Here is a 26099-nt window from a genome sequence, read left to right as displayed (position 1 = left end):
AGCATCAGGTCATCCCTCATGGAGCTCAGGATTGTAATCCTGGCTACCCGGTCTTTCCTCTTCCAAGCATTGTATGTCTCAAGGTCCCTACGATGTTGTGCAGTGGTACCTTCCTCAGGTGGGTTCATGGTCTAGTTTATGGTCTCCAGCATATCTTGCTCTATTAGGAGATATTGCACCTTTCGGTGCCAGAGGTCATAATTCCTCTCATTCATCTTATCTCCTTTAGTGAGGTCAACAACAATGCTCTTTGTAGCAGCCATTTATTCTAGAGATATTACATACAAGAATGAGTTCAATTAATCTAACATAAAACACAACTCATGCAACAGCAAATCATACTAGCATAGTCAACCTACGGGATAAGCATTTAAACCAAAAGAGATGCTAACAAACATTCAAACAAATTCTCATGCAAACCCACATAGACTTATATACTAGTTTCATTCTGTGCAAGAAACATGATTGAGGGACCCATAATTAAAAACAACAATTTTATTAAAATAAAACATGCAATCATGTTAATGCTATAAGGTGGTTCACACAGAACACTTCTACCTCACTAGCTCCCACTAGGCCCCATTGGGCCCTCAATGCCCAAACATCACACAGATTGTCGAGCCATTGGTGTCCAGTAAGTTAGAAACACATTCTGAACTGGATAAACCAATATCCAAAAAGAATCCATCTCCCAGACGGACTGCCGTCTGCCCAGATGGTCCATCTACCATTAATGCCCAAACAAACTGCTGTCTGCCTAGACGAAAATCCGTCTTGGTCACTGTGATCACTCTGACAATAGACGGACGTTCATCTGGTCCACAGTGACCAAAAACGGCGTTTTTTTTTTCTTCAATTTTCTATGAACGAAATTTTTCCAAAAAACGGAAAATCACATTTTTTTTCATTCCAAAAATTCATCCAAAAACACATGAAAAAATCCAACAATAATTATTAATGTGAAACCCAGCCCTAACCTTGACCCGGAAACCCTGTTGTTTGTAGGTCCGACAACCCGAAGTAAAGCAAGAAGTCAGCTATGGGCCATCCCAGTGGAAGACTTGGTGACTGACTTTGAATCCATGAGTGTTGATGACAGTGTTCCATTTATGGAAACTGAATCCTGATGAAGATCAGATTAGTTGATGGACTTGGAGTGCTCTCTATCATGGTTCGAAGGCATTTCTACCTATTAGGTAAGTCACTTGGTGTGTGTGCAAAACCCCTTTATGTTTGGATTTGATCTGAGCCTTCAATTCCCTGTTTTGGACTTGCTGTCCTGATTGGTCGACTGGACCAGTTGTCACATCCTCCCAGCCGGTACCCTAATTGGCATACCCGAGAATGTGATCCACAGCCCCGAAGATCAAGTATCGAGGAAATCATCCTCCCACATATGCAATAACATAATCATAAACATAAATAAATCAAGGTTTAATATTATAAACAAGGTTCAAAATAAGAAATGAACAATCAGTATAATCAGAGTGCGGAAGATACCAGATATCCAATGATATCAAAAAGGAGTGAAGTGAGGCGGAAACTCACTTTACCAAAATAGCGGAACATAGTATGAAAATCAAAAGGAATTACAACTGAAACAAATGTGCTAAGAAATAAACTAAGATCAAGCGTCTTCAAGTTTATAGATAACGTCTTCATAAGTATGGACTTCATCAATCCAATGAATCCGTTCTAACTCTATGCCGTTCTCAAAAGTAGTACGCAGCTTGATTAGCCGGGGGATCATCAAAGTAATCTTGATCGTTGCCAGCACTTTGCGTGTAATACGCTTCATCAACTTGTGCTTCGCTGTACTGCTCGTCATAATATTCTGTACTTGCAGGATAATCTAACAAAAAGAAATATACAACAGGAATTAGTTTCGAAGAAACTCAGTAAGGTAGTTAATCCATAACATCATAGATAACATGTGGCAAAACATAACATGATGCAATGCAGTATGAAACAAGTAATGTATGTATGCATCTAACTCTATGTATGATGGTCTCTATGGCAGACATGCTTTAAGTCATAGCACCGTACTTCTTAAGGAAAGTCCGCTCACACCCTCAACCATAAAAGATATCTTGGGTTCCCTCACGGATCATTTCACTGGTCTTGAGCAGCCGGTTGGTAATGGGTCCTTCATCCCTCAGGACAAACCATGGCAAGGGGTTAAGTCAACACACTCTCTCACAAACATTTGGCATAAGTACTGGCGCATGTGAAGGAAAAGCCTAGCCTAATGCAAGTCATCTACTCAGTTACATCAACTTAGGTCCAGATACTTCCATTCCTCGCCCCTGGCGATCCTTTCCGGTATCCTTTCCACTAGAGTCACGGATATTACTCACCGGGCTCATCAACCCTATTGGTTATCCACATATGGTAAATGGGAAGCTCTCATGTCCCTCACGGATCATTTCAACGGTCTTGAACGCCCATGAGCCCAAGTCTAGCCATATGCAACCCTCCAATAAATGGCCCCCACAATGTGATTCCCGTCCTCTCACGGATCATTTCACCGGTCTTGAGCGCCCGTGAATCCCCATTGCTACCATGGGTCGTTCAGTCTCAATACCCTTCCGAATCGGGTCTGATATAACACGGGCGTATCCTAGCCAAACACCACTAGACATCCCTACGTATGACAATCATTGATTCGGGAAAGCGTCGATGGGCAACCCCGGAAACATCCCATACTATTTTTGATAATGTCCAAGGACAGAAGTGTCAAAATGAAACTTCCCAATCCCAAACCAAACTTGTAACATCCAGCCCAAACCTAGCCCGGACACCCTTTTTATTTTGGGATAAAGAAAGACTGGTTCAATGTTAGACCTTAAAAGTTGGACTTCAGTCACATCCTCCCAGCCGGTACCCTATCTGGCATACCCGAGAGTGTGATTCACAGCCCGAAGATCATGTATCGAGTAATCAACCTCCCACATAAACAATCACATAATCATGAACAATAATAATAAAAGTGCGGAAGATAAACCATAGATCCAAATAAGAAAAGAATGAATCATATATAAATCAGAGTACTAAATATAATCAGAGTGTCTAAATCAGATAAGTAAAGTGAGGCGAAATCCCACTCTACAACCAGCGGAAAAGTAGTTCAAAAAGAGAATAAGCAAGATAGAATCTAATCCCAATAGCAGGTACAATAGGTAACTAAATTGTTCTCAATCTTATAGACAATATCCCTATAAGTATAAATCTCATAAACGGCACAAGGGCGCTTCCACTCTATGGTTGGACTAAGCATCGTACGGAGCATAACCACTCGCGGGATCTTCAGTGTAATTGTCGTAACCGCAATCACCTTCCTGGAGATATGCCTCTTCTCCTTGCGCTTCTTCATACGGGCCGTCATGATATTCAGAACCTGTAGAATAGTCTAACAAACATTGTACAATAAAGGAATGAGTTTCAAAGAAACTCAGTAAGGCAGTTAAAAACATAATAACATAAATGGCAGGATTTCAGAACAAACATAAATGCAATATGGTATGAAACAAACAATGAGTGTATGAATCTAACTCTACATATGCTGGTCTCTATTGGCAGACATGCTTTAAGTCATAGCACCGTACTTCTTTAGGAAGGTCTCAATCACTCATCATCAGTTGGTAATGGGTCCGGCATCCCTCGGGACATTCCATGGCTGGGGGTATAGGTCACCACTCTCTCACATCACCATTGGTCTAAGTACCGGCGCATGTCAGGGTAAAGCCTAGCCAAATTCAAGTCTTCTACTTAGTTACATCAAGTCAGATCTAGATACGTCCATTCCTCGTCCCTGACGATCCTTTCCGGTATCCTTCACACTAGAGTCCTCATAGTCCCTGACTACGGACTCATCAACCCTATTGGTCATCCGCATATGGTAAACGGGAAGCTCTCACGTCCCCTCACGGGTTGGTTACCGGTCTTGAGCGCCCGTGAGCCCAAGTCTATCCATATGCAACCCTACCAATAAATGGCCCCCACAATGTGATTCCTGTCCTTTCACGGGTTGGTTACCGGTCTTGAGCGCCCATGAATCCCCATTGCTACCACGGGTCGTTCGGTCTCAATACCCCTCCGATTAGGGTCTGACATAACGGGACATCCTAGCCAAACACTACTAGACAGTCCTAAATATGTCATCCAACAGTTTAGGAAGGTGTCCAGAGGGCATCTCCGGAAACATCCCATAATATTCCCGTAGTTGTCCAAGGATAGAAGTGTCAAAAGGACACCTCTCCTTTCCAAACCATACTTAAGCATACACAAGCATCAATTCATAACATCACATATATGGTAACTTCATATATGGAAAGAAATCAATAATTACAATTAACTTGTATATAACTAGTAAGTAAATCATACATGAGTCAATTCAATATAAATAAGTAATGCTACTGATATCAAGACAGTACCATAGTAGTATAACATTATAAGAATCTATTTAAAGAAATAAATTAACAAGATTCATATATAGAAACTAAGATATGCAATTTATGTTGTTAAAGAAGTAACCATCCTTACCTTTTATAACTTGCAAAGGAATCCTAAGAAATCAAGTAAGGTCTTGACAAACTTGAGAAGAAGGTCCTAAACAAATGTATACAACATATTAGGAAAGATCCCTAACAGAAAAGATACCAAAACATCCAAAACAGACCAATTCTGAAGTTGCTGTACTCATTGGTCGATTGGATTGTTCTACTGCCCCAGTCAACCAATCAGTCGACCAATGCAGACAGTAGCCTATAAAATCATAGTTTTAAGATATAAAATCCGAATTTGGTGGTTCAAAAGGGTACTAATCAAGGGGTAAACTACATTAGTAGTATCCTAACATATAGGGGATCTCAAAACACTAATCAAATCAAGTCATCAAGATACAAATTAGGAAACAAAAAGTTACCATAATTAGATCAATCATGGTTCTTGAAGAATTCAAGATAGAAATCAAAGACAAGAACAATAGGAGAATGAATCATTGATTCAGGTAAAGGTATCATGAAAGGCATACTTAGATCTTCAAGAAAATAGACCTAAGAGCATAAATCTAAATAAGGAAACAAAAACTACCATATATGTAACTATCATGATTCATGAAGAAAACATGGTATGGTAGAAGAGAAACAACTAGAGATTGATAGATCATGGATCATGAAAAGAAAACACAGCAATTGACTACTAACATGATCAATATAGTAAATCTAAGGAGATCAGAATTCAAATCAAAAGATAAACAAAGACAAGATCATGATTTGATCATGATTCCTTCAAAAGCTTGCAATGATCATGGTTAAGATCATTGCATTAGCCATTAATCCTTAGGAAGATCATGAGAGACAAGTCCAGAGATGTTTGCAACAGAGAATGCAGCATCTCCTCTACTGTCTCAACTCAAAAAGGAAAGAAAAACAGAGATGGAGGAGAAGAAGAGAGTGTAGACATACCTTTGATGCAAAAGGAAGAGTTTTGACGAAGATCCGTCAAGAAAAACACCAAGGATGCAAGGGAGATGACTTGCAGAGGTCTTTGGTTCGTTCCAAAGAGTTTGGAGGCAGAAAATACGAAGTAGACTCGAGATTGGACTTAAATAGAGCAAGCAAGACCTAGTTGCCAAAGACAGCACCCATTGGTCGAGTGGATTGGTCGACTGGTCCAGTCAACCAATCAGTCGACCAATCAGTTCTGCAACTCCTAAACAGGGAAATGAAGACCCAGATCAAATCCAATCCTAAAGGGGTTTTGCACACATATCAAGTGACTTACCTAATAGGTAGAAATGCCTTCAAACCATGATAGAGAGCACTCCAAGTCCATCAACTAATCCGATCTTCATCAAGATTCAGTTTCCATAAATAGAACCTCATCATCAACTCTCATGGATTCAAAGCCAGACACCAAGTCCTCCACTGGGATGGCCCAAAGCTGACTTCTAACTTTACTTCGGGTCACTAGACCTACAAATAACAAGGTTTCCGGGTCAAGGTTAGGGCTGGGTTTTACATTCTCCCCCCCTTAAAGAAATTTCGTCCTCGAAATTGAAAGCGTACATGTGCTTCCAAAGAGGTAAGGAAACTTATCCATCATATCTTCTTCCTTCTCCCAAGAAGCTTCTTCAGGGGTATGGTTCTTCCACCGAATCTTCACCAAAGGAATGGTGCAATTCCGCAGCTGCTTGTCCTTCTTATCCAAGATTTCGGCCGGCTCTTCATCGTAGGTCAAATCAGCACTAAGTCCTTCAGGTGCTTGCTACAAAATGTGTTGCGGATTCTCTATGTATTTCCGGAGCATCGAAATATGAAACACATTGTGAACACCAGCAAGAGGCGGAGGTAATGCGAATCGATACGCAATAGGTCCAACCTTTTCCAAAATCTCGAGAGGTCCAATAAAACGAGGGCTAAGCTTTCGCTTAACATTATATCTCATCACACCCTTCATTGGTGAAACCTTCAGAAAAACTTTCTCTCCAACTTGAAATTCCAAATCGGTCCTTCTCTTATCAGCATAAGATTTCTCTGTCTTGATCGGGCAGACTTAATCCTTTCTCTTATCATATCTACCATAGCACTCGTAGCTTCAATCATCTCAGGACCGAAGACTTTTCTTTCACCTGTCTCAGTCCAGTACAAAGGTGTCCTACAAGTACTGCCATACAAAGCCTTGAATGGAGCCATGCCTATTGTTGCTTGATAACTGTTGTTATAGGCAAACTCAACCAAAGCTAGGTGTTCATCCCAATTACCACCCATATCCACCACACAAGATCTGAGAATGTCTTCCAGTGTCTGAATTGTCCGCTCAGATTGTCCATCAGATTGTGGATGATGAGCTGTACTCAAGTTCAATTGGGTTCCCAAGGCCTTCTGCAAACTATTCCAAAACCTTGAGGTGAACCTAGGATCACGATCGAAACAATACTCAATGGCACACCATGCAAGGCGAACCACATTATCCACGTAAAGCCTTGCTAGCTTATCCAGAGTATGAGTGATCTTCATAGGAATCAAGTGGGCTGATTTGGTCAACCTATCAACAATGACCCACACAGTGTCATTGCCTTTACTTGTCCGAGGCAAGCTAGTCACAAAGTCCATAGAGATATCCTCCCACTTCCAACTAGGAATAGGAAGAGGTTGAAGTAATCCAGATGGGGGTTGTCGAACGGCTTTCACACGTTGGCAAGTCTCACACTTGGCAACAAAATCATCAACATCAGCCTTCAAACCAATCCACCAAAAATGTTCCTTCAAGTCCTTGTACATCTTGGTGCTTCCCGGGTGCATAGTAAAGACTGACTGGTGTGCTTCCTTCAATATTTCCTTCTTAATTTCTTCGTTTGCAGGCACGCACAGTCTTCCGCTAAACAATAAAGCACCATCCATGGATATACCAAAGTCGGGGTCCGACTCAGGATTCGAAGAAATCTTCTCAACTTTGATCAAAAGTTCTTGGTCAGAACTCTGCAGAGCAATAATTTTATCTCTAAGGCCAAATCTTGCCATCATGGCAGAAAGAATAAAATCAGAATTCTCAGGGACAATTTCCAAATCAAAACTCTCAACAGAAGACCACAATGGTAAACTCAAAGCATTCAAATCCAAAGTCTTCTTCTGGTTCTTCCTACTAAGAGCATCAGCAACAACGTTTGCCTTCCCAGGGTGATACTGAATATCACAATCATAATCAGAGACTAGTTCCAACCATCTCCTTTGTCTCATGTTCAACTCCTTTTGGGTAAAGAAGTATTTCAAACTCTTATGATCCGTGAAAATGGCAATCTTCTCACCGTAGAGGTAATGTCTCCAAATCTTCAAAGCAAAGACAACAGCGGCAAGTTCTAGATCGTGAGTGGGGTAATTCCGCTCATAATCTTTCAATTGCCGAGAAGCATAGGCTACAACCTTGCCATGTTGCATCAGTACGCAACCCAATCCAATCTTTGACGCATCGGTATAAACTCGTCATACCACCGGAACTATCGGGTATAGTCAAAACCGGGGCACTTGTCAATCTATCTTTCAACTCTTGGAAATTCTTCTCACAGGCGTCAGACCAAACAAACTTTTCTTCTTTCCTGGTCAACTTAGTCATAGGAGCAGCCAACCGAGAAAAGTTCTCAATAAACCTTCTGTAGTAACCCGCCAATCCAAGAAAACTTCTTATTTCCGTTACCGACTTCGATCTTTCCCAATCAGCCACAGCTTGAACTTTTTCAGGATCGACACGAATACCTTCGGCTGAAACCACATGGCCAAGGAATACTACTCTCTTAAGCCAGAAATCACACTTGCTAAACTTGGCGTACAACTTCTTTTCTCGCAACCTTTGCAAAGTGAAACTTAGATGGCTTGCATGCTCTTCTTCGCTCTTCGAATAGATCAAGATGTCGTCGATGAAAACAATCACAAACTTATCTAGCACATCGTGAAATACTCGGTTTATGAGGTCCATGAACACCACAGGAGCATTGGTCAATCCAAAGGGCATGACCCTAAACTCGTAGTGACCATACCGTGTTCGGAAAGCTGTCTTGATATCACTAGACTTCACTTTCAATTGGTGATATCCGGATCTTAAGTCAATCTTTGAAAACACAACTGCACCCTTTAACTAATCGAAGAGATCATCTATTCTGGGCAGTGGGTATCTATTCTTGATAGTCAGCTTATTCAACTCATGGTAGTCGATGCACAGGCGCATACTACTGTCTTTCTTCTTGACAAACAAGACCGGAGCTCCCCAAGGTGATACACTAGGTTGTACGAAACCTCTATCAATGAGTTCATTCAACTGATTCTGCAACTCTTTCAACTCAGTAGGGAGCCATCCTATACGGAGCTTTAGATACCGGAGCGGCACCGGGGACGAGATCAATAGAAAACTCGACATCCCCTGTCTGGAGGCACTCCCGATAGATCATCGGGGAAGACATCAACAAAGTCACAGACAACCCTGACTTCATCGACTCTTTTCTCCACTTTACCCTTGCCTTCAGATGAAGCATCATCCACTAGGGCATAGACTTGCATCAATGCAGACAGCACCTTCTTACAAACCCTTCTCTTCTCACCATGAAATTCTAAGACCGGACTTCCACAAATATGGAACTGAATCTTCTTTGAGGAACAAAGAAACACAGCTTTGTGGGCTGTTAACCAATCAATTCCCAAAATAACATCGAAGTCCTTCATATCAAGAAGTACAAAATTGGCTTCCAAGTTCTTCTCACCAATCAACACAGGACATTTAGATAACCCCTTATCTAGTTTCACAACAGACCAGTAGGTGTACTAATCAATAAACAACTAGACAACTTCTCAGGGATTAGGTCAGTCTTCTTGATGAATGCAGATGACATGAACGAATGAGATGCACCCGTATCAAATAAGATAAATGCAGAAATAGAAGCAACTAACAATGTACCTGTAATCACTTCATGGCTTGGATCCCGCTCAAGACCGGAAATATCGAACACTCTTCCAGAGGGAGGAGTAGGAGCACTCTTCACCACTGGAGCAGGTTGCTGGACAGGCCGCTTCGAACAGGCACGAGCAAAATGACCAGCTTGCTTGCAGTAAAAGCAAACAGAATTGCTAGGTCCAACTGGGGTAGCTGCACCAGAGGGCTTCTGAACAAAAGGCCTAGGATTCGCATTCACAGGCCTAGCACTTGCACTCACTTGTGGTCGGTTTCCGCCATACTGTCTAAACTGGCCGGGCTGCTGAAAACCCGAGCTCTGACCTACACTCCTAGGCTGAAAAGTAGGCGTGGGGTAGGGTGTAGGTCTCACAAAACGACGATCATTACGATCCACCAACCCAGGGTTCCTTGGCTGCCAGGGCCTTTGCACACGTGCACTCTCCTTCTCTGTTTCTTCCAACTTCTTCGAGTTCTGCACCACTTGAGCATAGCTCACTATAGGCTGGACTGTGAGTTAAGCTTTAATGGCAGGGCGCAGTCCTTTGAAGAACTTCTTCACTTTGGCGAGATCGACCTTCAGAGAATCTGGAGCAAAGAAATGAAGCTCCTCAAACTTCTGTTGGTACTCCAACACAGACAAAGATCCTTGTGTGAGAACCATAAACTCAGCTTCCTTCGCATCTTTCACCGCCTCGGGGAAATAATTCAAGCAAAAAGCCTCCTTGAACAACTCCCAAGTTACAACTCCTACATTCAAACCTTCCAAAACAGGCCGAGTGGAGGTCCACCATGCATCAGCTTCTTGTTGCAACTTCTGTTTCACAAACAGAATCTTCTGAGCTTCCGAGCATTGTAGATGTCGAAAAGCCTTCTCCAACTCACGAAGCCACTTGTTAGGAAACAAGGGGTCCTTGGTAACTCCAGTGAAAGTGGGTACTTGCATCTTCAGAAAACTCTCCATCAAAGTAGTATGAGGAGTTCCAGCTAAACCTCCCGCATTCAGGATCGCTGCATGAGGATTCACATTAGCACCAGTTCGAGTCTCATTATGCGAGTCATGAAACCCACCAACATCTCGGTTGAACCGAGCTGCTTGTCGCTCGCATCATATTGCCCATAATATTGGCAATATCACGGAAGCTTCCAACATTCGGGGCACCGGGTATCTCATGGGTACCTCACGATCAACGTTAGGTATCTCACCACCTCCATGAGGTATTTCACCACCTCCCCGAGGTATTTCACCACCTCCTTGACCACCGGATTCACCACGCCCACTTCTCGGAGTAACCATTCTCGCAAAACCGAGAACATCAAAATACCGAATTTCGAAGTTTCAACATAAACCACAAGTCCAAATGATTTGAAAACTTAAATCATGCTTAAATATATCCATATAGTCATCAAACAATAATCCATAAGGCAAAAATCACATTTTCCAAAAATTCAACAGCAAAAGAGGTCTCGTGACCATTGGTCGAGTGATTGGTCGACTGACCCAGTCGACCAATGAGTCGACCAATGTAGACAGAATGCGAAAATTCGCATTATAAGCCTCATTTCCACATTCCAACTTCATTTTATCCTCTTTCAAAGGTGAGAGAGCTCTAGGGAAAGTCTCCAAAGGTTCTTACAAGTGTTCTTGAGGTGTTTTGGTGCTTCAACAACAACACATCAACACACAACCATCACAAACAAGGTAAATCTCTCATTCTTTCTTCCATTTTCATCTTCTCATGCTTGCATTTCAATCAAAACCATGCTTTGCTTGTATCCAATGCTAGAAATCATGCTTAGGAATGCTTAGAAACATATTCCTTAAGTTATAAACACAATGCCATGCATAGACAACAAGTTCTAACATATTGGTGTTCATCTCGCAACGTTTTCATACCAAAATCGTTATCTTTAGAAAATTTTCGTTTTCTCACAAACCGCTTGAAATTTCCGCACGAAATCAAATGCTACATGCTCAAGATGATATTGTAGATAGGTCCATAAAATTTGATTTAACCAATTTCAACTTTTCAAAAATCCAATTTTGACCTAAATTGCAAAATCCCCAAATTTTCCTTCTTGCTGAATTTTTCCATTTAATTCAAGTTTCGATCGATTTTCTTCAAACAAACTTATAGACATGAAATTCCAAGTATTGCGCACATGCTAGTATGTTCAAATCAAATTTTCCCCAAATTTGAAATTTTCTGAAAAATTACGAAAATACCCTTTTGGCTCAAATCTTAAAATAACACTAACAGGAAATGTCTCTTGTCTCTTTCACAGATACACACTATGCAGAGGGGAGGGCGAAGACGAGGTAGAGGTCGTGGTCGCATTGTAGGGGCACTTAGGGGCAGAGGTCAGGTTCCTTCAGAGCCTAGACAGGAGGTTCGGAGACCGGACATGTTCGACACACCTCAGGCCGAGTTTTTGTACGAGGCCTACTTCAGTTACTGTAACATCGAGTTGGGGCGTCTACTTCACCTACGCCAGCTCAGAGTCTTTAGGATTCGGCAGAGATTCGACACGTTGCAGTGGACTCATCTCTTCACTGAGGATCTGCCGGTATACCCGGAGCTAGTGAGGTTGTTCTTCAGCAACCTTACCTACACAGAGGAGGCTCGAGGTCAAGGACATCCACTTAGACTTATCCTAAGGAGCAGGGTCTTCCAGACTCAGATTCGCTTTTCCACCCGAGCACTGGCTGAGATCTTGCAGGTTCTTTACCATCCACAGCAGTGTGTGTGGATACCTGCAGGAGCATATTTGGACAGCTATCTGATGCCGTACGAGCTACGCGAGATATGCTCTACACTATGGGATAGTCGTCGATGCTTCACTCCGTGGACCAGCGGTCGGATGACGGATTCTGCACGGATTATCGGTCCCATAGTCGGCCGAAACATTATGCCGAAGGCCGGACATCACCATCGGGTCACAGTGATGGAGGCCTTAGTCATCTACCGCATCTACATGGGCTTCGAGAACGATCTCTCCTACATCATTCAGCAGGTCATGCTGGACTTGGTTCTGCGGCCTAGCATGCGGAACCTTTGCTATGGGAGGCTACTGACCTTGATCTTCAGGCATTTCGGGGTGAGTTTCGAGGATACACCAGTGGACACCGGTTCACGGGGATACGTCATCGGGACTCGGACCATTCGTCGGATGAGACTGCAGCGATCCGAGAGATCTCGCTGGTCCGGAGGGTGAGGATGATGAGGAGTCGGAGGATGAGGATCAGGAGTCGAGGAGGATGGAGGAGAGGATATCGGTCCCGATAGTGATGATCAGGCCGGAGACGATCTGAGAGATGCACGAGGCTGAGCCGGTGCATCACGAGTTTCCTTCATCACACTTCGAGGCAGGTGGCCCTTCTCATGCAGTTCCGAGACTTCGGATCTTGGGGCACAGATGAGATCGATGACTTCCATGCTAGAGAGGATGGAGGTCGGACAGAGCAGATGTATGAGAGGATGGAGTCACGACAGGATAGGATAGAGCATCGGGTGACTCAGCTAGCGGAGGAGTTCGGAGCATACAGAGATCGAGAAGATCACCTAGATAGACTCGTACCCTAGGATTTTCATTAATGCATTTCAGATGTAATCGTTGTAAAAGCTTTTGAAATTAATGAAGTTCATTTTGTTTCACTTAATTATTGTATATTATGCACCTTTCTTTTCTTTGCATTAGTGACATTTATTTAAGTATAATTATGGTATGTTATTCGGAAATGTTCTGTTATGCTTCATAGGTTAAGTTTCTAATCCAAGTGTTCTATTATTCACATCTAAGAGTAGAGGAGTCATTTCAGATCTATGACTCAGGAATGTTCAGTTATTGTCTTTTGTGGTTAGGATTTCCTCGAACCTTGAGCTCTGATACCAATCTGTCACATGCTCCCAGCCGATACCCTATCTGGCATACCCGAGAGTGTGATCCACAGCCCGAAGATAAGGTATCGAGTAATCAACCTCCCACATAAACAATAACATAATCATGAACAATAATAATAAAAGTGCGGAAGATAAACCATAGATCCAAATAAGAAAAGAATGAATCATATATAAATCAGAGTACTAAATATAATCAGAGTGTCTAAATCAGATAAGTAAAGTGAGGCGAAATCCCACTCTACAACCAGCGGAAAAGTAGTTCAAAAAGAGAATAAGCAAGATAGAATCTAATCCCAATAGCAGGTACAATAGGTAACTAAATTGTTCTCAATCTTATAGACAATATCCCTATAAGTATAAATCTCATAAACGGCACAAGGGCGCTTCCACTCTATGGTTGGACTAAGCATCGTACGGAGCATAACCACTCGCGGGATCTTCAGTGTAATTGTCGTAACCGCAATCACCTTCCTGGAGATATGCCTCTTCTCCTTGCGCTTCTTCATACGGGCCGTCATGATATTCAGAACCTGTAGAATAGTCTAACAAACATTATACAATAAAGGAATGAGTTTCAAAGAAACTCGGTAAGAAGGCGATTAAATCCATAATAACATAAATGGCAGGATTTCAGAACAAACATAAATGCAATATGGTATGAAACAAACAATGAATGTATGAATCTAACTCTACATATGCTGGTCTCTATTGGCAGACATGCTTTGAGTCATAGCACCGTACTTCTTTAGGAAGGTCTCAATCACTCATCATCAGTTGGTAATGGGTCTGGCATCCCTCAGGACATTCCATGGCTGGGGGTATAGGTCACCACTCTCTCACATCACCATTGGTCTAAGTACCGGCGCATGTCAGGGTAAAGCCTAGCCAAATGCAAGTCTTCTACTTAGTTACATCAAGTCAGATCCAGATACGTCCATTCCTCATCCCTGACGGTCCTTTCCGGTATCCTTCACACTAGAGTCCTCATAGTCCCTGACTACGGACTCATCAACCCTATTGGTCATCCACATATGGTAAACGGGAAGCTCTCACGTCTCCTCACGGGTTGGTTACCGGTCTTGAGCGCCCGTGAGCCCAAGTCTATCCATATGCAACCCTACTAATAAATGGCCCCCACAATGTGATTCCTGTCCTCTCACGGGTTGGTTACCGGTCTTGAGCGCCCATGAATCCCCATTGCTACCACGGGTCGTTCGGTCTCAATACCCCTCCGATTAGAGTCTGACATAACGGGACATCCTAGCCAAACACTACTAGACAGTCCTAAATATGTCATCCAACAGTTTAGGAAGGTGTCCAGAGGGCATCTCCGGAAACATCCCATAATATTCCCATAGTTGTCCAAGGACAGAAGTGTCAAAAGGACACCTCTCCTTTCCAAACCATACTTAAGCATACACAAGCATCAATTCATAACATCACATATATGGTAACTTCATATATGGAAAGAAATCAATAATTACAATTAACTTGTATATAACTGGTAAGTAAATCATACATGAGTCAATTCAATATAAATAAGTAATGCAACTGATATCAACACAGTACCACAGTAGTATATCATTATAAGAATCTATTTAAAGAAATAAATTAACAAGATTCATATATAGAAACTAAGATATGCAATTTATGTTGTTAAAGAAGTAACCATCCTTACCTTTTATAACTTGCAAAGGAATCCTAAGAAGTCAAGTAAGGTCTTGACAAACTTGAGAAGAAGGTCCTAAACAAGTGTATACAACATATAGGAAAGATCCCTAACAGAAAAGATACCAAAACATCCAAAACAGACCAATTCTGGAGTTGCTGTACTCATTGGTCGATTGGATTGGTCTACTGCCCCAGTCGACCAATGCAGACAGTAGCCTATAAAATCAGAGTTTTAAGATATAAAATCCGAATTTGGTGGTTCAAAAGGGTACTAATCAAGGGGTAAACTACATTAGTAGTATCCTAACATATAAGGGATCTCAAAACACTAATCAAATCAAGTCATCAAGATACAAATTAGGAAACAAAAAGTTACCATAATTAGATCAATCATGGTTCTTGAAGAATTCAAGATAGAAATCAAAGACAAGAACAATAGGAGAATGAATCATTGATTCAGGTAAAGGTATCATGAAAGGCATACTTAGATCTTCAAGAAAATAGACCTAAGAGCATAAATCTAAATAAGGAAACAAAACCTACCATATATGTAACTATCATGATTCATGAAGAAAACATGGTATGGTAGAAGAGAAACAACTAGAGATTGATAGATCATGGATCATGAAAAGAAAACACAGCAATTGACTACTAACATGATCAATATAGTAGATCTAAGGAGATCAGAATTCAAATCAAAAGATAAACAAAGACAAGATCATGATTTGATCATGATTCCTTCAAAAGCTTGCAATGATCATGGTTAAGATCATTGCATTAGCCATTAATCCTTAGGAAGATCATGAGAGACAAGTCCAGAGATGTTTGCAACAGAGAATGCAGCATCTCCTCTACTGTCTCAACTCAAAAAGGAAAGAAAAACAGAGATGGAGGAGAAGAAGAGAGTGTAGACATACCTTTGATGCAAGAGGAAGAGTTTTGACGAAGATCCGTCAAGAAAAACACCAAGGATGCAAGGGAGATGACTTGCAGAGGTCTTTGGTTCGTTCCAAAGAGTTTGGAGGCAGAAAATACAAAGTAGACTCGAGATTGGACTTAAATAGAGCAAGCAAGACCTAGTTGCCAAAGACAGCACCCATTGGTCGAGTGGATTGGTCGACTGGTCCAATCGACCAATCAGTTGACCAATCAGTTCAGCAACTGCTAAACAGGGAATTGAAGACCCAGATCAAATCCAATCCTAAAGGGGTTTTGCACACATATCAAGTGACTTACCTAATAGGTAGAAATGCCTTCAAACCATGATAGAGAGCACTCCAAGTCCATCAACTAATCCGATCTTCATCAAGATTCAGTTTCCATAAATAGAACCTCATCATCAACTCTCATGGATTCAAAGCCAGACACAAAGTCCTCCACTGGGATGGCCCAAAGCTGACTCCTAACTTTACTTCGGGTCACTGGACCTACAAATAACAAGGTTTCCGGGTCAAGGTTAGGGCTGGGTTTTACAACTTTAATTTCAATATTATTATCTTTGAAAACCTTAGGAAGTCATGTCAGACCTTTCCCTTAGGGTATATTTGTAATGTTTGGCCTTATCCTACCATGGCCCGGCCAGGGACCTATTAAGTTTGTAGGTCCGAAAACCCAAAGTGGGGGAAATGAGACTTGTGGACCCTTTTGGTTGATGTTTTGGTGTTGGAACCCAAGCCCGTGGACATTGACGATGATACCCCTCACTTGAGGGCATTGTAAGTGTTAGTTTTGAATCTGCGCACCGAAGAGGGGTGAATTAGTTGAAATACCAAATGAACTCCTGTACTCAATCCAAATATATTTCCTGAAACTAGACTTCTTGATGGACTCGTAGGAGAAAACCCCACTCCATTTGACCCCATATAGCCCTCCAAATCCTTGTCCAAAGTTGCTGAACTATGTCTGGCAAATCATGCTTGCGCATCAAAGAATGTGAGCTTAGTTGCTGGACCTAATGACCTCCCATGCTTTATCCAAAGGTATTTCTGGAAACTAGACTTCTTTATTGACTTGTAGGAGAAAACCTCACTCAATTTTACCTTGTATAGACCTCTGAATCGCTGTTCGAAGTTGCTGAACTATTTCTGGATTTTCTACTGAAACCTGTTACCTGTTTTGGTCGATACCATCGACCAAGGACCATCGACCAAAGTTGCCCAGAATAGAGAAAAAGATGCTTTTTGGATATTCCTTCATCTATTTAAGTGAAACCTTGAACCTAGAACGATATTTCACTCATTTCAACACCTGAGAACGTGGGAAGGCTCCTCTTAGGCTCCTCCTTAGCTTGGGTGATGACCTTCTACAAGAATCCTTGTCTCTCTTCTCCAACTACCATCTTCTAAGGTATGATTCTCTTTCTTGCTCTCTATTCTACTCACTTCCCTTCTTCTTTTACTGATGAGACCATGGCCAAGGTGCTGCAACCTTGCAAACACCTTGCCATGAACGTCTCTTCCCATTTATACTTGCTTTTCCTTCATTCTTGCTATGCTTCACTTGCATCTTGATCCTTACATATACATTACCATGATTCCTTGCTTAACAACTTGATTTCTTATACTAAACTGAGATGTGGAGTATGATTAGTCTAATCTCTGGCTTGCAAATGATTGTAATCATGTTCCTAACCTATTCCCCAACTAATTCTCTAGCTTCCCTTTTCAATTACATCAATTTCTCATGAATGCTAGGATTCTTGTCTTTAGAACATAGGACCTCAATTTGGGGGTTTTCATTTGGACCATTGAATTGTGATAATACTTGCTAGGTAGTGTTCTTACATTGTTATTAATCATCCCTCCAAGTTTCAATCCGAACCCCGGAAGACCCATTTCGGACCAAAATCCCCCAAATCCACTATTCTGTCCTGAAGACAATTTTGGTCTATCCTTTTGGTCGATACCATCGACCAAGACCATTGACCAAACTTGTTGCTGACAGCAACCTTGCTCCGTTTTGATCCGTTTGACATCCGATCTTCCCGACTTCTTCTCTAACTTGTTATTGATGTTTGTTTAGGGTCTTAACAATTCTTTTGGACTATTTCTTGGTATTCTCAATTCATCATCAACTCAACCTAAGGTAAGGATGGTTATCTCCATAAACATATAGATCATCAACTTATGATTTATGTTCTTATTTATGAAGAGAATCTCTTGATTTCTTTTAATCGTTATAAGACTGTGATATATGTGTTAGAACAGTAGTATTGAAATCTTTATACTCTTGTCATGTTACATTACTATTCTTGTTTACTTATGTCTATGATGATTCATTTCAATATCATGATTTAACTTGTATTATGAAGATGTATTGGATGCATGAGAAGTGATGAACTTGAATATGTGATTGCCTATGTATAACTTGGGATTGGGGAGTGTCCTATTGACGCTTCTGTCCTTGGGCACCGGAGGGAATAGTATGGGATGTTCTCCGAAGGTGCCTATCGACTCTTTCCCGGGTTATTGGATGACATACATAGGATTGTCTAGTGGTTTGGCTAGGATGTCCCTGTCGTATCAGACCCGAATCGGAAGGGCATTGAGACCGAACGACCCGTGGTAGCAGTGGGGATTTGTGGGTAGTCAAGACCGGTAACCAACTCGTGAGAGGTCATAAATCTCATTGTGGGAACCATTTATTGGTAGGGTTGCAAATGGATAGACTTGGGCTCACGAGCGCTCAAGACCGGTAACCAACCCGTGAGAGGACGTGAGAGCTTCCCGTTTACTATTTGTGGATGACCAATAGGTTTGATGAGTCTGTAATCCAGGATTACGCTGACTCTAGTGAGAAGGATACAGGAAAGGATCGCCGGGGGCGAGGAATGGACGTATCTGGATCTGAGTTGATATGACTGAGTAGATGACTTGCATTGGGCTAGGCTTTACTGTGACATGCGCCAATACTTATACCAAATGGTGATGTGAGAGAGTGGTGACTAAATCCCCAACCATGGTTTTTTTGAGGACTTTACCGATATTCCCCGGGCATTCCCAAGATATGAAACGGGAGAGTGACAGACGACCTAGAGAAGTATGGTGCTATGACTTAAGGCATGTCTACCTTAGAGACCAGCATTCATAGAGTTAGAACCATACTTGCATCATGTGTTCCATATCATATTGCATCATGTTATGGCTTGTATCATATGGTTTATATTTTATGGAATGACTACCTTGCTGAGTTCTTTCGAACTCACTCCTTTTTGCAACATATTTTGTTAGACTTTCCTGCAGGTACTACCACTGTTGACTGTGGCAGTCAACCCTCTGGAGGCCGAGTTGAAGACTTGTATCATACTGGTGGCGATGAACCAGTTGATAAAGACGAGTAGACCGAGATCAGGATTTGTTTGGAGCAGTTCAGTTTTATATTTGTGTGTTAGGGATGGGATGTCGCCTCATTCCCTTTTTAACCTTTTATTTGAATTGTCAGGACTATAGCTTTGTTGTTTCACTTGTTATTTGGTGAATCGGTTGTAACCTTTACTTTTAGTCGTCTCATCTTCCGCTATTATTATAGGATGGGTTTCCTCCCTCCTTTTCACACTTGATTGTTTATACTAATGAAATCCTTTCCGCACTCTGATGTTATTTGTGAATCCTTCTGAGGTACTTTCTTGACTTTTATTATTAAATTATTTGGATACAAGGAATTGTTCTTGTTTATGATTATATTATTGTGCTAAGTGACTATGATCGTTCCTAAACTTGATCGGCGGGACTGTAATTCACTCCCCGGGTAATCCAGATAGGGTATCCCCTTGGTGGATTTAGGGCGGGATGTGACAGATGGTATCAGAGCCCAAGTTTTCGGACAATTATAATCACAGAACACAGTAATGGAAGCGTCCTTGAGTCATAGACCCAGAAGTGACTCAAACTCTCTTAGAATGGAATAATAGAAAACTTGGATTAGAAACTTAAATAAATGAAGTATAATACATACTGGTTGAATAATACACAATAATTAAAAGTTTATGACTTGTACTTGGGTTGTAGTCATGGTTAGAGTTAAGTTGTCAGTTTTAAGTATTGAGTATGTGTGTGAAGTCTTGAGTTGAAAATTTGTCGTCGAGAGTCACCCTTGTGAGTAAGTCTTTGTGGTGAGCCGTGTTGTCATTATGTGTCGTTATGAGTCTGAGTCATATTGTCGTCGTGTGTTGTCGTATGAGTCTGGTTGGGAGTTGTCATTGGGAGTAATGGTCGTGAGTGGTCGTCATGAGTTATAAGTCATAACTAAACATTAACAATTTCTAATGCAATAAAAGAAATGCATAATGTACAATAACATAAGTGAAACCAACTTAATTTCATTAATCACATAAGAAATTTTTACAAGTCTGAAAGGAAATACATCATTGAAAGCATAAAAGGAAAATCCTAGCACTATCTATCTAGGTGATCGAATCCGGTGATCTGTTTGGTCCCTCCTAGATCCAAACTCCTTCTCTATTCGTGCAAACCTCTCTCCCAAGGTATACATATAGGACTATATCCTCTCCTGTCGAGCTTTTATCCTCTTAAGTGTGGAAGAAATCGATGACTGATGAGAAGCCACACCTGGAGCCTCAAAAGTCGTATGTGTTGGATCTCCAATCTAACAGAAGCGTGGTGTAGGAATCTCCTCGTGTCTCGGAATCTTATCCTGACCGCGATCCTCATCTCTATGATCCTCATCTCCCTAATTACCAATAAAACATCAGCATCCTGAACTGGAACCCCATCATGATCATCATTGTCTCCATGCTCATCCCCATCATCACCGTCATCGGCATCCTCATCCTCTATGTCATTCATCCTTGACAATATCACCCTCATCCTCTAACCTAGCTTGCGTCGCGAAGCCTCTGTGATGTTTATGCCAACCAGAATCTACCAGCGGAAATCCCGTACATACGAAATGTCCAAAATGTGGGCTAGTACTTTGGTAGTGAAGCTGATCTCCCTACCTCCAACCATAGAGTCCATGACAATCCTGGAACCATCCCGCGGATCATCCTCTATACGGTAAGTCAGGTTACTATAGAAGTATCTGACAAGACCTAAGTAGACTGGTTGTGCCGTGGTGTATAAGTGAAGCCAATCCATAGCCTCCAATCTCTCTCGAATACGAAACGCCTCTAAATCATCCACATCAACCAACCGCCCACGTTCGAACGGAGTATCATGGAAATAGTACTCATATAGAAACTCAGCCGTAGGGGTAGTGAAATGCTCCTCGTCCGTAACCTCTTCCCGGGGAACATGTCCTCGACCTCTATCCACCCGTCGCCCTCCTCTAGGCATGGTGAATCTGTTGAAACAAAGAAAGGAATTCATTTGAATTAGTCCCAGTGTGTGATTGTTAAATGAAGGGCATTTTCATAAATTTTCAGAAAATTTTGATTTGATTATTCTAACATGTGCATAAGACCTGTACAAACATGCGGGAATACTTTGTTTGGTGAAAATTCAGCAAGTAGGAGAGAGAAAATCCCTCTTTTGGCTTGCATTTGTGATTTTTGAAAAAAATTGAATTTTGACCGAATGGAGAGTGGGAACACCTTCCCCATAGTAAATCAGTATTGTAGAAATTTATTTCATGTTAAAATTCATTTTGGTTTGAAAATGAGACAATTTTTTGTAAAGTTGGGTTTTTATGAAATGAATAGTGATTTGATAACCAAAATGAGTGTAATCTTGTGTTTGAAGCTTAGTCTTACTTGAAAATTAATGGAAGCATGTTTCTAATCACCTACATGCATGATTCTAACCATTAGCAACAAGTTTTATTCAGTTTTAATGAAAAACACATCAATGGTAAATGAAGTTTTCAAGAAAAGAGAAGTGGGCCCTTTAAATCTGATTTTTGCATAGATTTTTTTTTGGTCGATGCCATCGACCAAAGTGCATCGACCAAGAAAGTGAAAATTTGCTGCTTTGGCCAATTTTGAGAAAAATTGCTTTTTATTACTTTGTTTGGATTTTTGATGACTTAAACAATTGAAAGCAAGTGTGTTTGTGATATTGGAAGCGTGATCTTTGAATTTGGACATTTTCCCTATAGATTTTAATTTTCGTTTGGTTGTTAGAATGACCAGAAAAAGGAACTGCGGTGCTTCCTCAAGTCGGAATGGGAAGAGAGTTGTTCCTAAAGTTGGAGTGTCCTCTGGAAATGTTGAAGTCCAGAACCCTCCGAAGGGTCAAGCTACCGGAAACCTATCCGGTGCTCCTCCAGTGGTCAACTACCAGGAAATCATTAATCTCATGGGGGATATGTTGCAACAACAAAGTGTGCAGTTCAACCAAATTTTGACTGGGTTAATGGCCATGCACCGCGAGACCCGTGTTGCTACCCAGCCAGACCCTGACCTTGTTAATGTTGGAGAAGTGAAGTTAGGCCACCAGAAGTCCCTACCCAGCGGAAGTTCCAGCCACACTAAAAGGATCGATAAAAGTTCACTAGGCCTGCACCGTAGCCCACTTCGACTTATCAGCCCCGAACTGTGGGACAAGGTGTTGGGGATGCAAACCTCAATCAAACTGCTGCAGACCTGAGGCCAGTGCATCAAAGACCTATAGAGCCGGTGCAACCTGTAGGACAGAGGGAACTCACTTGTTTCTACTGCCGTCAAAAAGGACACTTCGCCCACCGCTGCCCTCACAAGCTAAGTCGTCAAGTTGCCTTGGCTGCAAAACCAGTTCAAGCCCCTCCTGCCAATGAAGTAATTAGCATTGTTGAAAGTGAATCAGAAACAGATCAGGATCTCATAACCAGTGCGTTACTCTTAACCCCCAACTCTTGTTATTGACCTATTCTCTGATTTTTGCATTTGCATATATACTATAAGCATTGTTTTGATTTATAGTTGCCTGTGCATTGTATGAATACCACAAGCATTGTTCCGAGTTATTCTTTACTTATGCATTACGTACATATCATATGTGTTGCTTGATTTAATCCTTACTGATTCATTGCATAAAGGCCATATGCATTATTTTGATTTATTCTTGCTATATGAATTTGCCTAGTCCGTATGAAATATCTGTGAGTATTGTTTGAATTCCTCTTGACTATTTGAGAAGTCAGCCAAGAGTCCATGCTTCTTTACCTATTAGACTTATTTCTCGTTGTACTTTCCTTTCCCTTGGTAAAGATTTGGTGGAACAATCACACCCCTGAAAAAGTTCCTCATCGTATTGGAAGTCCAGCTATGCTTTCAATTTCGAGGACAAAATTATTTTAAGGGGGGGAGAATGTGAAATCCCGCCTAATCCTAATCTTGCTACTGTGCCAAATCCATACCTACCTTATACATTGTTCGATTTATTCTTTGTCATATGAGTTGCCTAGTTTCATTTGGTGGAAGTTTATCTCGAAGCTGATCTTTTTCCCCTTCTATTTCTTCCCTTTGATGAGAGAGTGATCTTAAGTCATTCCCATGACTGATCCTTCTATCCCTGCTATTGTAGAGTGGACCTCCATACACCCTATAACCTTGTGAACTCTCCACATGATGATTTCTGAGAGAAATCAAGTGTGATCTTCATGATTTGTTATCCCTTCTAATTGTTTCAAGACTTCAAGCTTTTCATCTCCTGTTCCTCAATCAAAGGTTAATAATCTCTCTTGTATTGTATTGATCTACTCTTACTATGTTTTATTCTTTGTGATTGAGATTTAGAAGAAGATGCTGCATCCTTGCAACCATCTCTTCTACAATCTCCTGTCATTCTTATGGTTTTATGATCTTCATATTGATTTTCACCATGATCCTTATGAAATCTTCATAAAGCCATGATGGTACTTTACTCTTATTATGTTTTATTCTTTGTGATTGAGACTATGAAGAAGATGCTGCATCCTTGCAACCATCTCTCTACAATCTCTTTTCATTTTAAGGTTTTATGATCTTCATATTAATCTTCACCATGATCCTTATGAAATCTTCATGAAGCCATGATCATACTTCCGATTTGATTTCAAAGCATATTAGATTTATTCCTTGTTTTTCTTACAAAAGATTTATTGTTATTTGTTTTCCGAAGATTTTGGGAGAAGAAAGGTCAAGGTAAAAGTGATGTACCTTCATCTCTATAGAAGCCTAGTACTCTCCCAATTTCGAGGACGAAATTATTTTAAGGGTGGGAGAATGTAACATCCAGCCCAAACCTAGCCCAGACACCCTTTTTATTTTGGGATAAAGAAAGACTGGTTCAATGTTAGACCTTAAAAGTTGGACTTTAATTTCAATATTATTATCTTTGAAAACCTTAGGAAGCCATGTCAGACCTTTCCCTTAGGGTAGATTTGTAATGTTTGGCCTTATCCTACCTTGGCCCGGCCCGGGACCTATTATGTTTGTAGGTCCGAAAACCCAAAGTGGGGGAAATGAGACCTGTGGACCCTTTTGGTTGATGTTTTGGTGTCGGAACCCAAGCCCGTGGACATTGACGATGATGCCCCTCACTTGAGGGCATTGTCAGTGTTAGTTTTGAATCTGCGCACTGAAGAGCGGTGAATTAGTTGAAATATCAAATGAACTCCTGTGCTCAATCCAAATATATTTCCTGAAACTAGACTTCTTGATGGACTTGTAGGAGAAAACCCCACTCCACTTGACCCCATATAGCCCTCCAAATCCCTGTCCGAAGTTGCTGAACTATGTCTGGCAAATTCTGCTTGCGCATCGAAGAAGGTGAGCTTAGTTGGTGGACCTAATGACCTCCCATGCTTGATCCAAAGGTATTTCTGGAAACTAGACTTCTTTATTGACTTGTAGGAGAAAACCTCACTCAATTTGACCTTGTATAGACCTCTGAATCCCTGTTCGAAGTTGCTGAACTATTTCTGGATTTTCTGCTGAAACCTGTTACCTGTTTTGGTCGATACCATCGACCAAAGACCATCGACCAAAGTTGCCCAGAATCGAGAAAAAGATGCTTTTTGGATATTCCTTCATCTATTTAAGTGAAACCTTGAACCTAGAACGATATTTCACTCATTTCAACACCTGAGAACGTGGGAAGGCTCCTCTTAGGCTCCTCCTTAGCTTAGGTGATGACCTTCTACAAGAATCCTTGTCTCTCTTCTCCAACTACCATCTTCTAAGGTATGATTCTCTCTCTTGCTCTCTATTCTACTCACTTCCCTTCTTCTTTTACTGATGAGACCATGGCCAAGGTGCTGCAACCTTGCAAACACCTTGCCATGAACGTCTCTTCCCATTTATACTTGCTTTTCCTTCATTCTTGCTATGCTTCACTTGCATCTTGATCCTTACATATACATTACCATGATTCCTTGCTTAACAACTTGATTTCTTATACTAAACTGAGATGTGGAGTATGATTAGTCTAATCTCTGTCTTGCAAATGATTGTAATCATGTTCCTAACCTATTCCCCAACTAATTCTCTAGCTTCCCTTTCAATTACATCAATTTCTCATGAATGCTAGGATTCTTGTCTTTAGAACATAGGACCTCAATTTGGGGGTTTTCATTTGGACCATTGGATTGTGATAATACTTGCTAGGTAGTGTTCTTACATTGTTATTAATCATCCCTCCAAGTTTCAATCCGAACCCCGGAAGACCCATTTCGGACCAAAATCCCCAAAATCCACTATTCTGTCCCGAAGACAATTTTGGTCGATCTTTTTGGTCGATACCATCGACCGAGACCATCGACCAAACTTGTTGCTGACAGCAACCTTGCTCCGTTTTGATCCGTTTGACATCCGATCTTCCCAACTTCTTCTCTAACTTGTTATTGATGTTTGTTTAGGGTCTTAACAATTCTTTTGGACTATTTCTTGGTATTCTCAATTCATCATCAACTCAACCTAAGGTAAGGATGGTTATCTCCATAAACATATAGATCATCAACTTATGATTTATGTTCTTATTTATGAAGAGAATCTCTTGATTTCTTTTAATCGTTATAAGACTGTGATATATTTGTTAGAACAGTAGTATTGAAATCATTATACTCTTGTCATGTTACATTACTATTCTTGTTTACTTATGTCTATGATGATTCATTTCAATATCATTATTTAACTTGTATTATGAAGATGTATTGGATGCATGAGAAGTGATG

Source organism: Hakea prostrata, chromosome 1 (genome assembly GCF_041222555.1).
Source record: "Hakea prostrata isolate BN-2017 chromosome 1, UWA_Hpros_2, whole genome shotgun sequence".
NCBI lineage: Eukaryota > Viridiplantae > Streptophyta > Magnoliopsida > Proteales > Proteaceae > Hakea > Hakea prostrata.
The sequence above is the reverse complement of the archived record's forward strand: the minus strand, read 5'-3'. Positions refer to the sequence as shown.